This window comes from Dermacentor andersoni, chromosome 8 (genome assembly GCF_023375885.2).
Source record: "Dermacentor andersoni chromosome 8, qqDerAnde1_hic_scaffold, whole genome shotgun sequence".
NCBI lineage: Eukaryota > Metazoa > Arthropoda > Arachnida > Ixodida > Ixodidae > Dermacentor > Dermacentor andersoni.
In genome coordinates, this window is record NC_092821.1 from 107655885 (window position 1) to 107671145 (window position 15261).

Here is a 15261-nt window from a genome sequence, read left to right on the forward strand (position 1 = left end):
ACGACATCTGCCATCTCTTGAAGCGCACGCACCGATTTCGGAGGCGGCCATCTTTGTTTTCTACTTTGACAATCGCGCAACTTCGAGGCGCATTCAAAAATTACCACTTAGCGTCAAAAAATCTAACTGCTCAGAAAACAAAAATGTGGGTCTCCTCCTTCACGTCCAAAGGCGCAGTGTGTCCGTGAGCGGTGCGTAAGGTCTCTAAAGCTGCGTTTTAAACAATACACAGGGGGCAGCCATTTTTCCTTTCTACTTTGACGATCGCGATACATCAAAGCGCGTTCGAAAATAACTTCCCGGTTGGAAAAAAGCGAACTGCTTACACAACAAAAATATAGTTTGCCTTGTTCGCGTGCAATAGCGCAGTGTGTCCGTGAGCGGCGCGGAAGGTCTGGAAAGCGGCGTTTCAAACTATCGTTATCGAGATAACCATGTCTAATGGGCGCGGTAGGGAAAGTGTTAAATAGTATAAGCGAAACCAATCGGATTGAAAACAAAACGACGGTTTTACACGTGACACGCAGTTCAGCGTGTCGCCGTAGCCATGTGTGCGCTTTTGATTTCCGAAGCATAGAATAAATCGCAAGTGTCTAACATTAGAGCAACTGCAATTTTAAGCTATATTTATGTTGTAGTTAATAACAGCCGACTTACAGTAATCTCATGGACTTCACCCAAACTAACAATATTTCATTGCCAGGCGTCGCCACTTTCTTTGCCAATTTAAAATTATAATCCCAACTTCAGTTGCGAACAGCCATGCCTGGTTCTATCACTATAAATTATGATCATTTCATTTCCATCAACGTCTTACAGCACATTCTGGCCAGTTGTCAGTCGCTTTAAGCGTCATCCAAGTTTTTTGTTCGTGCTCACATTCGATGTTCATTTCGACAGGTTCTCCCTCAGCAGCGATTCGCTGGAACTTGAGTTTCCGGGGCACAAAACAGTGTTCTGTGTGCAAGCATGATGCCGATGTGGTGGATGTCAAGGGTCGACCATCAGAGCGTCACGGACTTTTTCTTACGACGGGTTGTGCAAAAAGGGATCCCCGCAGTCGAATGTGAAAACGTACGTATATACAAAATAAAATGGCTATATTGGCTACAAATTTCTTTTCCTCTTTTTTGTGCTTGGCTACATTTGGGCTACTGTTTCTCTAGCTTTGGGCTACGCCGCTTTGTCCGACCTGGCAACACTGGACCGTGATCCGTCCAGCGAGCTGCAACGAAGGCCATCCAAGGGAGAGCGTGTGTCAGCCACCTCGTGTCGCCGCGAAAACACGACAGTCCTTCGCCCTCCATTGGATATAAGAACAAATCCTCAACGGTAAGCGAATTCTAACTTAGGTGCACATTCTACGTATATGACATGCTATCGCCAGGAAGTCGTCGCGGCGCTCAGCCAACGCGATTGACAACAAACTAGGCAAACGCGGTGTGTCTCTCGATGTCAATCGAAAAAGCCAGTCGTCGCGATAACTGCATGTGATTTTATCACTTGCCGCTATCTGTAAGAGCTTTGAAAATCGCAAACGCTGCCAGAACCATGGTATGTACAATAAGGCGTGAGGCGAGAGAACGCTTAAAATGGTTTGTTCGCCAGACCATGATTCCGAGCCTATGCGGAGGGTGCTTAAAGTGCCTTTTGTGTGTTTGAATTTATTCAGTTTGGCAGTCTACTGTGTATGGAACGCTGTTGAATTAAGGAGTCACATAACAGAAGGGGTCGTTTTGTTGGCGGAATGCTTTCGTTATAAATAAGCCGCGCGCTTGAGGGTGTCTCGCCCATGGGTAATCTGCGACCACTGAAGTTACGTGCAGAACCAGTGCTGGTTAGAAACTTTTCCGCAGGCATTCAGCTGCATGCTGCAAGCGGTCAATTGGGCGCGTTATCTTGAACGTGCTAAAAACGCATGAGGAATCCATGTTTTATGTTGAATAAAGTGTAAACCCCATATAAGCGATGTTGCGAGCGACGATTTATAGCGCCGCCTTCCCGATGTTGCCTGCATGAGGGCTGCAAACACGCGTCGAAACTAGCGTGGCGCGTGCTTTAGTAATATAAGTTGATGCATTTTACTGTAAAAAGTAGCATCAAATATTTCCGAAGGTCTTACAGTAGGTTCTTATCCTTGCACGTATAAAAATTCAGACGTTTGCTCGTGCTGCGCGACAATGAGTAGTATTTGAGCGATGTACATACATCCAGTTGCGGCTTCGCGCTATTCGCTAGTCGCTCATAGCAATTCCGGAAAAGGAGCGACGATTTCTAGATTTTCAGAACCGAGCGATCTGTTAAAGCGACGGCCCGTTTTGTCGCTCGAAGCCGTCGCTCATCGCCGTGGCGCACTAAATCGCTCTCATGGTGTTTAGCCCTAAGACTGAACGTTTTTTGCTCATGTATTGAAATGGTGTGATTGTATGTCTGATTTTATAAAAGTCTCCTGTTGCGGTGATCGAACACGGTGCTAATCTGAAAGGGCGCGTATGTCTACGAACTCGGTGGATCGTCAAGCAGCGAGTTATGCATAGGCATCGAATATAACGGCTGCTGTGTGGAATTACAATTGCAGTGGCGCTTTGCAAACGCTTATTGTTTTGGACATGCCTGCGCATTTGCTATTGTGAGTTGGCGTTTAAGATTTATGTCATATGAACAGTTAAATAAAACTTCCTCTGGGGGTTACACCGTAATGTGTGCATCTTGCTATTGCATGGCAGATCAAAATGTGGTTATCGCTTTATTATTTTAGTAGAGAAATAAAGTGTCAAAATAAAACCTTGCTTTAATTTCATGCTACCAGTCGTCTGTCGTACACAAAACAAAGAGTTCGTCTAATAAACTAATAAATGTGGTCTAACTGCAACTTTTACATGCCTTCAAGTATGTAAAATGCTAGATTTCTAACTGCAGCAGTAGTCGAGTCTGTCAAAAATGAACTCCAATGCGCACTTCATAAACGAAAATACGTTGATGCCTTTTTGGAAGCTTACATGCAGGCCGCAGTGAAGTCTCTTGTTATTATTGAAATGTGGATAAGCTTGCCATAACAAGCCTTGTTGCCCTTTCTCATAGGCACATCCAATCACATCCATTGAACTGGAGGACCATATTTTCATCCATACCGAGCATCAAGTTTGCAGATATGATCCTCAAATTATGCTTTGAGCAGTGGCACAACCAGAGATGGTGTGGGGGGCACACTGTGCACCTGCTTAGGATGTGTCACAAGTGGTGTTTGCGACACACCAGACTAATGACAGACCTAAGATATCTCACAATCACCAATATTCCATCTATTAGCAGGAGTATTTTAACGTTGGTGCTTCACGAGGATGAACTGGCGGTTGTTTCTTTTTGCTTAAATCTAAGAATTGAAGTTAGTTTAGCAGTTGACTATTGCAGTCATTTAGAAGTTTCGCATGCATTTCAGTAGGAAGACTAAGAGCTAAGACTTTCCTTTACTGCCATGTTCTTGACTGTCTTGATGTTGTTTTACACATGTCCTAGTTTGACTTTTTCACACGATATATTTTGTGAGTGTGATTCTGTATTTTAAATACTGACATGAAGCAGGCAGATTTTCATGTCTTCCTTTCTACCTTTTTTTACGCCTAGTTTTAGAATTATGGCTTCCTTTTAGGTTCCAGAAAGGGGAAGCATTGGGGGAAGAGAATCCCATGTTTAAGAAGTCATCGTTTACGTGCATGCTCACGGAACCAGTTCATTAGTACCATTCGTGCCTCCCGAAGCGAAAACAAGGAGCAATTAAGGCCTGTGTCTACACCGTGGTGCACGCCCTACGTCTTAGAAGCCGGAGAATCGCCTGGAATTGAAAATGATTTTAAAAATGTAAAATTGTGGTTTGTCTAATCTACTTTCCAACCAAGTAAGCTAGTGGAGGTAGAGATGAGTTCAATGCAAAGAGCTCAGAGCATCTCATTAGAACACTTGTTCACCAATTGACGGGTATAACCATATAGTTTCAAGCAAAAGCCTCTCAGTTTCATAGCTTCTGTAGACATAATCCTTCTGGACTTAAGAAAGAGTGCGCAGCGAGGCGATGTATTAATCTTCCTACACACGTATATACTTGTTTTGAGACGAAGATTCTTTGAAGGCGGATAATTTTTCTTACTATAGCACATCTTAACCCCTTCAGTAGGAAAAAAAGCTTTGGTTTCAGGTAGTTGGTTCATCGTGCAAGTAGGTGCATAGTCGCATGCAAAATCCGCGTATACGGAAGGGATATGTGAAACAGGATGGTGCCATTCTCAATTAATGTTCTGCGTCCTTGTTCTTTTCGTGCACATCCCTGCCTGTATTTATGCTCATGTTGTCTTAGATGCATCGTATTCGTCACATCTGATTTTTGGTTCACATCTGAAGCCATGCTACACTTCAGTTAGATCGCATATTGAACGAGTCACAATAATTGATCATGTAATTATGCAAGCTGCTCCTCAGAAATATAGCATTCTTACCGTAATGGGAATGCCACGCTACCATATATGACAAGAAATTTGATGCACATGATTTTAATGCCAATGCTCCTTGCAGTTTTAAACTCATTTGCTACATACTAGATAATGTAAATTTTATTTATTTGTGAGAAAGTGTAACGGATGAATCCCAACAGCACCAGGAAACTACTTTCGTGAGGAGGCCAAGCCAATAGGAAATATAATGTGCCTCTGTACCGGTTTGAGACTGGGCAGGATATTGTTGCAGAACCACGACAAGACACACTTAAAAACAATGGGGTGCAGCCCTTACATAAGTGTGGGCTTATGTAAAAATAAGCAAGGTGAGCTAGACCGACGGCCTCACATGAGAATATACAAAACATTTCTAAATGCACTGTACTCTCAGTCAGGAACATCCATATGCTGTACAGGACATTATCAAATGAGCTGCTGTCTTAGAATATGGCACACGAAAAAAGTTTCTGGCGCGATTTATCTATATTACTAGCCCCATGCTTAGCAGCTCATCTGGTAACCTCTACCATATAAGTGCACTCGTTTTATCCAGAAATGGGTTTGCTGGCCAGTAAAGTGGCGCATATTTTTTTCAATCATAGTGTCAATACTTTGTGAGTTTGCACAAGTTTGTTCTATGTTTAACTTTCCATTGTAAACTTTTGAAAAGAAGGAGGCCAATTGAAATTAAAGGATATTTCTACACTGTAATACTGATGAAACCTTAGAGAATATACTTGTGTTTTATTACAAGCTTTGTTCTTAAGTTCATGGGAACCATTGTAATCTGATTTTATGTGTTTGTCAGTCTGTTTCTCAAATTATTATTCAGTTTGTCTTGTGACTGATCAATTAAGATTTTGACCTTTTAAGAGAGAGAATGTTTGATGTGAGTAACTCGGCGACTACAGATTACATCGCATTCGCCAAGCCTCAGTGGAGAAATTGCTTATGAAGGAATCGAATATTTCCCACATGTAAGTACTGCGAATCCTTTCAAACGCGACCATGGATCTACATCGTGCTTTCACACTATTGGGTAGAGTACTAGCACTCTGTTTTGAAGGAGTACAAGCACTCTGTTTGGGGGAGTAGAAACACTCGGCTTGGAGGAGTAGAAGTATTGCTCTTGGACGAGTAGAAGCACTCGGTCTGCTGGAGTACTATTAGCCCTGTGGGGAGAGTAGCAGCACTCTGCGGAAGAGTACTAACACTCCCTGTGGGGAGAGTATTAGCACTCTGCGTAAGAGTACTAGCATTCCCTTGCGGTGGAGTAACAAAACTCTCTCAGGAGGAGTTGACCTACTCTCCCTGAAAGAGGGTCGATCTACCCTCGAAAAGAGAGCGAAATCTGGGACAAGCAGTTACTCCCTCAAAAAGAGTGCCCGGAACTCTCTTTGTTTTTTAGAGTGTACAGTAATGAATGATACCTTTGTTAATCACTTTTAACCGCATACCAGCACCCACATAACCCATAACCATGATTACTACGCTCCCATAACCATGAGCACCTATAACCATGATTATTGTTGACTCATGGTGACTGTTCACCTAGCTTGTGTTGCCCAAGTAATTATTACCTACAAAGATCAATAAAATTCAGGATACGATACTGTAAGTGCGAAATTCTTTAAAAAACACTTGTGCTTGTAGCTCCGTTATCTTAGCGCATGTTTTTCAACAACCATTGAACACTGGCAAACTTCCTAAACAACGGAAAATTAGGAAGACCATTCCACTTCATAAATCTGGGAGCGACAATTCTCCTGCTAATTATTACCCCATATATATCACTAGTTGAAGCTGCAAACTGCTTACGCAAATCATTTCACCGCTCTTATCAACCGTCTTGAGAGCAATTAATTTTTCTCGTCTATACAATATGGTGTCCGTAAATCACATTCATGCGACACTCAACTAATTTATTTCACAGATAACTTGCATCACCTACTTGACAGGTGATAAGCCGGTGATTGCATCGTTGTAGAGTTTTGAGATACACTCGAAAAACTTTGCCATCATTTGCTTCCACGAAAGTTGGGTCACCTAATAACGACAGTATATTACAATAATTTTTTTTTTCATTAATCATTTACAATTTGCCTCTGCCAACGGCTACAAATCACCATTTGTCAAGGTACGTTGTGGTGTGCCACAAGGTTCCGTTCTCGGACCAGTACCATTCCTAATCCATATCAGTGACCTTCCTTCTTTTCTGTAATATAACACACTTATTCAACAATGATCGTGTTATTCATCGTGAGATTTAAAACCATAATGTTAACATCCTACAGCACGACCTAACGCCTAAAGCAAAGTCGTGTAACCAATGGCTCATGAAACTGAAATTGAACAAACACAAGATCATGCGAGTCACCCTTATTTCTACTCCTTCTCCAGTATACTATGTCAATAACATTGCACTTGAATGGATGGATGGATGGATGGATAAAATTTTATTGTACATCCGGGAAGGTTTAACGGCACCCGGGCTCAGGTCTCCCACGGGAAACGTCAAAGCCCTGCCTAACGCCGCCTCACGGGCTTGCTGGAGTGCCCACGTATGAATTCCCAGGTCTTAGCTGCACAGAGCGGCCGCCCACCTCGACGATAGGGTCTCCGGCGGAACTGCTATCCTTCCTATAGCTACATTGCACTGCCACATCATGTGGTTGAGTGTTGCGGGTCCTTCCTAGCATAATTTGCACATGTCGTCCAGATGTTAATCTGGGAAGATACGTTTCAGCTCGAATGGGTTAGGGAAGTTGTTCGTCGCATGGGGAGAATCTTTAAAAATACTTAGGCATCCACGCTACATCTGATCTATCTTGAACACTTCGTATAGATTACATAATAAATAACGCTAACAAAACTCTAAGTTACCTGCAACCTAAACATTCTAAAGTACCATCTTCTTCGAAATTAGTTCGTTCTATAACATTGATTCGTCCTTAACGAGAACACTCAACAGCATTGTGGGCTCCTAGAAAAGACTGCTTGATTACCTCCTTAGAATGTGTTCAGAATAATTGCTCGTGTCATTCTTTCCGACTTTAGCAGGGGAGCAAGCATAACAGCAGCGAAAATAATTTGAATCTTTCATTGTCGCCTCCACGACGAAATACTTGTCGGCTCACTCTGTTCCAAAAGTTGTACTATCATTCGACCTTGCAGAATAACTTCTTCCATCGGCCAAATTGCATATCGCGTTGCATGTACCATCCGCACAAAGTAGCTGCCCCTTAGCAAAAAGCCGCTTTTCTATGCTCATTTGTTTCTTGAACTTCTAAAGAATGGAACAATCTCGCAAATGAATTTCTATTACTGACATCAATAATATTCGCAAAGTTTTGGTTGTTACTGTATGAACATTAAGAGTTTTTTTTTACTTACTGATTTCATTGTTTGTTTCTATCTTAACATTGTATACATAGGGGCAAGAATTTATGTACCTGCAGTTTTCACAATGACTGCTTTAGTTTTCTTTATTCCCAGTCCACTCTGTAATGGCTCCATGACCCTGAGGGTAAAATCAATAAGCCAATAAAACTAGTAACATCAAGACCCACGTCGACCATGTATCTTTGAGGAAAAATCGGCTATCTTGGGCAATTTTGGTTGCGAAATACCTTTCTAGATCATGCGCAGCATATTTCTTGAAATAGGTAATTTTTGCCGTCGACATCACCGTGATGTTTCATGTGCGTCAACACATTTTATATGCTATCGTTTACACCTGCTGCACATTCAAGACAGGTGCCGTACCATTCAACCGGAAAGTTGCTAAAACTATGTAGTATGTTTTTGACTGAATAAGGCCTAAGTAAATTGAAGAATTGAAGCTCGCAATCAGAACTCATAAAAAACGTCACTGAGAGCACGTGCCTATTGCCTAAATTCTTCTCAAAAAAATAAAAACTGGCACTGCTCTTTGCAGACAGCGCAGTGGCACCTGCGCTTTGCAATTGCAAGCCCCAGCTATTGAGAGTGACAGAAATATTTGGCGCACCCTCGTATGTCGCCTCAACTCTGGTTTAATAAAACAACCCTTCCCCTACCGGAAAATGGGGGTAACCTTATCTCCTCCTGCGCACACCTGTCCTCCGTCACGGTTAAATAACCCAGAGGTAACGGTTCCGGATTGCTTCGGGATCCCGCTCCCTCAGTACGGGATCCTCTTGTCGTTGACGTTGAATTGCCTGGGCTCGGGTGGCTCTAATTGCTGGGCCGTCGTGCCGACGGTGAGAACTTTCACGCCCGAGTTCTAGCCGCCGCTTACCGAAGGCTGCCCGTTGTTCGGGGGAACGCACAATGCGTGGCCGTCCCACCCTTTTCCCGAGACTGAACTGAACGGAAACGAAGCCGTTTCCGTTCGAAAACGAAACGGCTTCCGAAACGGCTTCCGGCGAAAACGAAAACGAAACCATTTCATGCTTTTTTCCTCCCTGACGGTAGCGAGATGACTATGATTCGTTGCGCGCGTCGCGTGAGCGCGCGCCCATGCTGCTGGAGTCTGGACGCTCAGGCGGTGGCGCAGCTGTGAACTTGTCAAACCGCCCTTTACCGGACCTGCTCTGCTCTGGGAGCAACTGATTTTTTTTTGTTTTACCAAGACAAGGCCATGTGCGAGCCAATGAAACCTTCGCTTGAAAATAATAATAATGATAATAATAATCATCATCAGCCAGGTTACGCCCACTGCAGGGCATAGGCCTCTCCCATACTTCTCCAACTACCCCGGTCATGTACTAATTGGGGTCATGTTGTCCCTGCAAACTTCTTAATCTCATCCGCCCACCTAACTTTCTGGCACCCACTGCCACGCTTCCCCTCCCTTGGAATCCACTCCGTAACCCTTAATGACCATCGGTTATCTTCCCTCCTCATTAAATGTCCTGCCCATGCCCATTTCTTTTTCTCGATTTCAACTAAGATGTCTTTAACTCGCGTTTGTTCCCCCACCCAATCTGCTCTTTTCTTATCCCTTAATGTTACACCGATCATTCTTCTTTCCATAGCTCGTTGCGTCGTCCTCAATTTAAGTAGAACCCTTTTCGTAAGCCTCCAAGTTTCTGCCCCGTACGTGTGTACTAGTAAGACACAGCTCTTATACACTTTTCTCTTGAGGGATAATGGCAACCTGCTGTTCCTGATCTGAGAATGCGTGCCAAACGCACCCCAGCCCATGCTTATTCTTCTGATTATTTCAGTCTCATGATCCGGATCCGCGGTCACTACCTGTCCTTAGTAGTTGTATTCCCTTACGAATTCCAGTGCCTCGCTGCCTATTGTAAATTGCTGTTCTCTTCCGAGACTGTTAAACATTAGTTTTCCGCAGATTAATTTTCAGACCCACCCATCTGCTTTGCCTCTCCGCGTCAGTGAGCATGCATTGCAGTTGGTCCCATGAGTTACTAAGCAAGGCAATATCATCAGCGAATCGCAAGTTACTGAGGCATTCTCCATTAACGTTTATCCTCAATTCTTCCCAATCCAGGTCTTTGAATACCTCATGTAAACATGCTGTGAATAGTATTGGAGGGATGGTATCTCCCTGCCTGACGCCTTTCTTTATTTGGATTTCGTTGCTTTCTTTATGGAGGACTACGGTGCCTGTGCAGCCGCTATAAATATCTTCCAGTATTTTTACATACGGCTCGTCTACACCCTGATTCCGCAATGCCTCCATGACTGCTGAGGTTTCGACTGAATCAAACGCTTTCTCGTAATCAATGAAAGCTATATATATAAGGGTTGATTATATTCCGCACATTTTTCTATCACCTGATTGATAGTGTGAATGTGGTCTATTGTTACGTAGCCTTTACGGAATCCTGCCTGGTCCTTTGGTTGAGAGATGTCTAAGGTGTTCTTGATTCTATTTGCGATTACCTTAGTAAATACTTTGTAGGCAACGGACAGTAAGCTGATCGGTCTATAATTTTTCAAATCTTTGGCATCCCCTTTCTTATTGATTAGGATTATGTTAGCGTTCTTCCAAGATTCCGGTATGCTCGAAGTCATGAAGCATTGCGTATACATGGTGGCCAGTTTCTCTAGAACAATCTGCGCACCATCCTTCAAAAAAATCTGCTGTTACCTGATCTTCCCCAGCCGCCTTCCCCCTTTGCATAGCTTCCAAGCCTTTCTTTACTTCTTCCGGTGTTACTTGTGGGATTTCAAATTCCTGTAGACTATTCTCTCTTCTATTATCGTCGTGGGTGCCACTGGTACTCTATAAATCTCTATAGAACTCCTCAGCCACTTGAACTATCTCATCCATATTAGTAATAATATCGCCGGCTTTGTCTCTTAACGCATACATCTGATTCATGCCTATTCCTTGTTTCTTCACTGCTTCCTCCATTCCTGGGAGCGTGCTGAATTCTGTCCATGTTATACTTGCTTATGTCAGCTGCCTTACAATTGTTAATGCTTGTTAATATTCTTAAATAATCGAGGACGCTTAATATTCACCTTGAAGAGTCTAACGCAATAGCATTAAAACATACGCGACCGCTTCGCACGCTTCCCAAGTACTGCAGCTGATGTAACCGTAATGTTTCCCGGCAAACGCTTGCGGCGAACACTATGCGCGAATACAATATATCTGCTACAAACGCGGCCTCTTGCGTGGACCGATTCTTCAGGTTGTGCGTAGCCGCGCCAGAAAAATTATATCGTTTTCATGTTATGTTATTTTTCGCCCTTTTAATACTTAGGTCTGAGAAGAATCAACACAATATGCAAGTTAAGCATGCTTAACTTTATGTTGAACAGTCACAGTTAAACTGTCCCTGTTGTGTTATTATCAATTTAATACTAATTAGAAAACAGTAAATTCAAGCTCTAGTATACAATATTTCCATTGACGCAGTAGTGACTTAGCCATCTTTGATACATGTTTCAAAGACCTTTAAACTTCTTCCTAAAACAAGCGACACAGGTAGAGGCATTGAGAGGCAGCTATAAGGCTAAATTGGCCTTTGGAATTAAAAATTCTCGGCCGCGTTAACCTAACCTAACGAGGCCGAGACAGAAAACAAGAATCTGCAGGGCATAACCGCTGTGAGAATAGCCGTGCCAGCCTAATGTCATTTACGCTAAACTAACCTGACCTAAGCTAACGTAAAACGTTAACGTAAGGTAACATAACCTGACGTGGGCGAGACGACAAGCCAATAATCCTCACGGCGTGAAATCAGGCAGTCGCGTTCAATCGCGGTTGCTAAGGCGCTGTGCGTTTTTATTTCCCTCAAAGGGGACCACCCAAAAATGCTCCTTAAATGTCGGGGACAGCGAAATACGAAAAGCCTGCCAAGAGCGAAGATACTGCACCAGGAGAGCAGGCTGGGCCTCTACTACGGCCCCTACTGTTCCCCGGGAAAAATAAGTGGTGACCTTTTTGAAGGTATAGCGCCGTAAGAGCAAGAAATCTTTAATCTGGCATGACTGTCTAAGCACCAGCACCGCAGGCGCGAGAAAGAGCGTCTGGCGTACCTTCAGGCAGAGCGATCAACAAATGGGGCGTCCGTACACAATGCCTCACCGCGCGGGAAGCCAACGTGGGAGCGTTAACAAACTCCACCCCAGTCCGGAATGTCGGCACGCCTGGCGGACAAAGGAACTTCTCCTACGTAGTGACAGGCAAAGTGAGATATTCAAGGAGCAAAAGCCCCCAGATTTTCTCCCTCGCACCCGCTCTTACTCGCGGCTACGCAGAAACGTCGGTCATCTCCTAAAGTGCCCCGCCCAGCTGTACTTACTAGCAGTTGTAAAAATGCGACCGGAAGCAAAGGCACTGACGATCGCTATCAATCCCGCGCGCTACACAAGGAGGAAAGCGGGTAGGCGGTACGGCTTCGATTCCACCAACGAGTGCGTACTTCGCCCAGCCGGCTCCGGTGGCGTGCGATTTATGTTGACAGGGACCTGCGGACAGCTCATATCTTGGTGCGCGCTGTGATCTCGTCGCTCTTTCGTTGAAGCGATAGAGTGCACGAACTTCACTGCGCTCGCTGCTGCTGCCACGGTTGCTCACGCCAGCGTTTTGACAGCAAGTGTTCTCGCTCATCGAGTGTGATGTATTCGTATTTGCTTGTGCGCGCTCCCACCATGCTTGTTCGTTGTTTTAGCAAGCGAATCTTTCCAAGTTTAGACGGCCCATAAAACTACAATACTTAATTTGTATATCTCTCTCCTAATTTGCATCGCAATCGATGTTTCGTCTTTCGGGAGAAACTGCGCCGAGAAACGACCCAATTATCCTGAGTATGTAGAAGAAAATTATAAAGTGTACAGCGGACAAGAGGAGGACAAAGTGATGTCTATCGCCGCTATATTTGTTGTTGCGGCCCCATTTTTAGTCTCCTTGTGCATAGTGTTAAAAAACCCCTTTTTCTGTAGATCTCCCTGTAACATCTTGGTGGCGGTTCGGGGTACATCACCATCCCATCACGGAACTTCGCAGCGGACATTTTGGGGGCCATTCGACCATGTCAAATGTTAAATGTGAATGGAAAATGGGAATGTGAAAGTTGTTATGGTTTACGTGCATGTTCACAAAACCATTATTTAGGACCGCTTGCGGCTACCGAAGCGGGAGCGATGAGCAAGGCCTTTAACTGTGTGCACCATGGTGCGCACCTTACGTCTTAATCTGAAGCCACAGAGTCTCTTGCAATTGAAAAATTAATTTGGAACATGCAATATTCTGCTTTTTCCTCCTGTGAAACAGTGATATGAGTACGTTGGTGAGGTATTTTAGATGCTGATTAGGGGGACTCAATCTACTTGACTGTCAAGTATGCTGTGCAGGCAGGGATGTGTTCTATGCAAAGAACTGAGCCCATCTACGTGGAACACTTGTTCATCATTTGGCGGATGGGAACATATAAAGTGAATCATGCAAAAGCCCCTCAATTTGATGATTTCTGCAGATATAATTTTTATAAAGCAAAACAAAAAATTACCGACGATTACGTTACTTCCTAATGCGAAATTTGAGCGCAGCAAATAAGCTGTTTCACCTTTTCGATAGATTGAGGCAAAGAAATCGAGCAACACATGTATGCGCTATCACAGAATTTTTTTTTTTCACACGTATTCCTTTAACAAAGACTCCACTAACAGTTCTTGACAGTCATGAAGGAAGCTTTGTGGTCGGAGAAATAGACTGATATATGTTCGACTTGGTACACCAATGCTTGATTCTCAAAGACGAGATCTATACAAGTGCCTCGCGAGGTTGTCACAGCCGTGGGACGCGTTACGAGCGAGAGGAACGGGATGTTCTCCCGCATAAGTGTTAGGAAATTGCTGTTTGTCTTTATGTCAAGCCGCCACCGATCTGGCTCTCTGATTGCCACCGCACAGGGCGAACGGCAGCGGCAATTTCGGCTCGGGTGGTGCACATATACAGATCCGCCGCCACCGATCTGGCTCTCTGATTGCCACCGCACAGGGGTTGCATTGGAGGAGGAGTGAAGAAAGGAATTAAGTTCGAGCCGGCGCTTTGACAACCGGAGACTCGCAGGAAGAGGGGGGAGGGGGGCGGCGTGTACACCCAGCGGCAAACGATGGGGGCAGAAGCGCGCGCAGCAAGCGGACAACACGATAAAGGGAGGAGGGAAGAGATAGCAGCGACTGACTGATGCCGCTGACGCCGATAGTGAGTCAACCCCAGCTGCGGAGTTGGTTTCAGGGACAACGCCGCCGATGCCGACACAAACAATATGATACCCTCGCTTCCGCAGCGCTAAGAAGCAGGTCTAGCCGTGGGAAGGTGGTCACGTATTCGTCGACGTGCCGGGGCCTACGTGAAATAACCGGCGCGTCGGCAACTGAAGAGCACCCTATCCGCCACACAAGAACAGGGGGGGGGGACCCTTTCCTCCTCTTTCTGCATGGCGGCGACGGTGTTCTATGCAGTCACGTTATCTTGACTCTCTAGCGGCGTCAGTGGCATCCAGCGGTATCAGTCGGTCGCTGCTAGCGCTGGGGGGATGAAAGGGGGGCGGAGCTGGTTACGAGGCCGACGACAACGCCGACGACGACGCGAAACCCAGGAACGGACGCCAAAGAGCTGCGCTCTAAAACATTTTTGCACATAGTAAATTTCTGGACTTAAGGTAGAGTGCACAGTGATGAACTGTAGCAGTCTTCCTGGACACATATACTTATTTTGAGACGAAGGCAAGGTCCCGTGAAGCGCGATCATTTTTCTAACTTTAGCGTACCTTAGCCATTTCAGTAGAAAAAACGTTTGGTTTCATGTAGTTGCTTCATTGTGAAAATATACGCACAGCCGCATTCCAAAATACACATGCATGAAGCGGATATGTAAAACAGGATGGCGCCTTTTTAAGTTTATGATTTGCTTCTTTGTAGTTTTCGTGCACTGCATTACCTGCACTTATGCTTATGTCGGCTTTGATACATCATATTCATCACACCTGATTTTTGCACATCTTTGTTTTGCACATTTTGAGCACATCTGAAGCCATGCTAAAGTTAATTTAGGTTGCATTGTCAAGTAGCTACAATAAATGATCATGTTGATTGATCAATTGACCATCCAAGCTACTCCTCAGATGTATAGCGATCATACCGTAATGAGGAATTAAGAGCTGCGTATATGACAACAGATTTGATGCGCAAGATTTTAATTTCCTATCCTCCTTGCAGTTTTGTAGACATTTGCTACACACTAGATAATATCCAAAATTTAATTTCATTTACTTGTGAGAAAGTGTAACGGATCAATCCCAATGGC

At 44.4% G+C, this 15261-nt stretch overlaps 1 long non-coding RNA gene across 1 annotated transcript in view; it reads left to right on the forward strand.

Moving 5' to 3' along the window:
- The first annotated feature begins 1252 nt into the window (after positions 1-1252).
- The window catches only part of LOC129384242 (uncharacterized), a 152744-nt gene continuing 138735 nt past the window's right edge, over positions 1253-15261 (forward strand). The window contains exon 1 of the long non-coding RNA XR_008611985.2: positions 1253-1332. This is a non-coding gene — a long non-coding RNA (uncharacterized lncRNA). The remainder of the gene's footprint in view (positions 1333-15261) is intronic.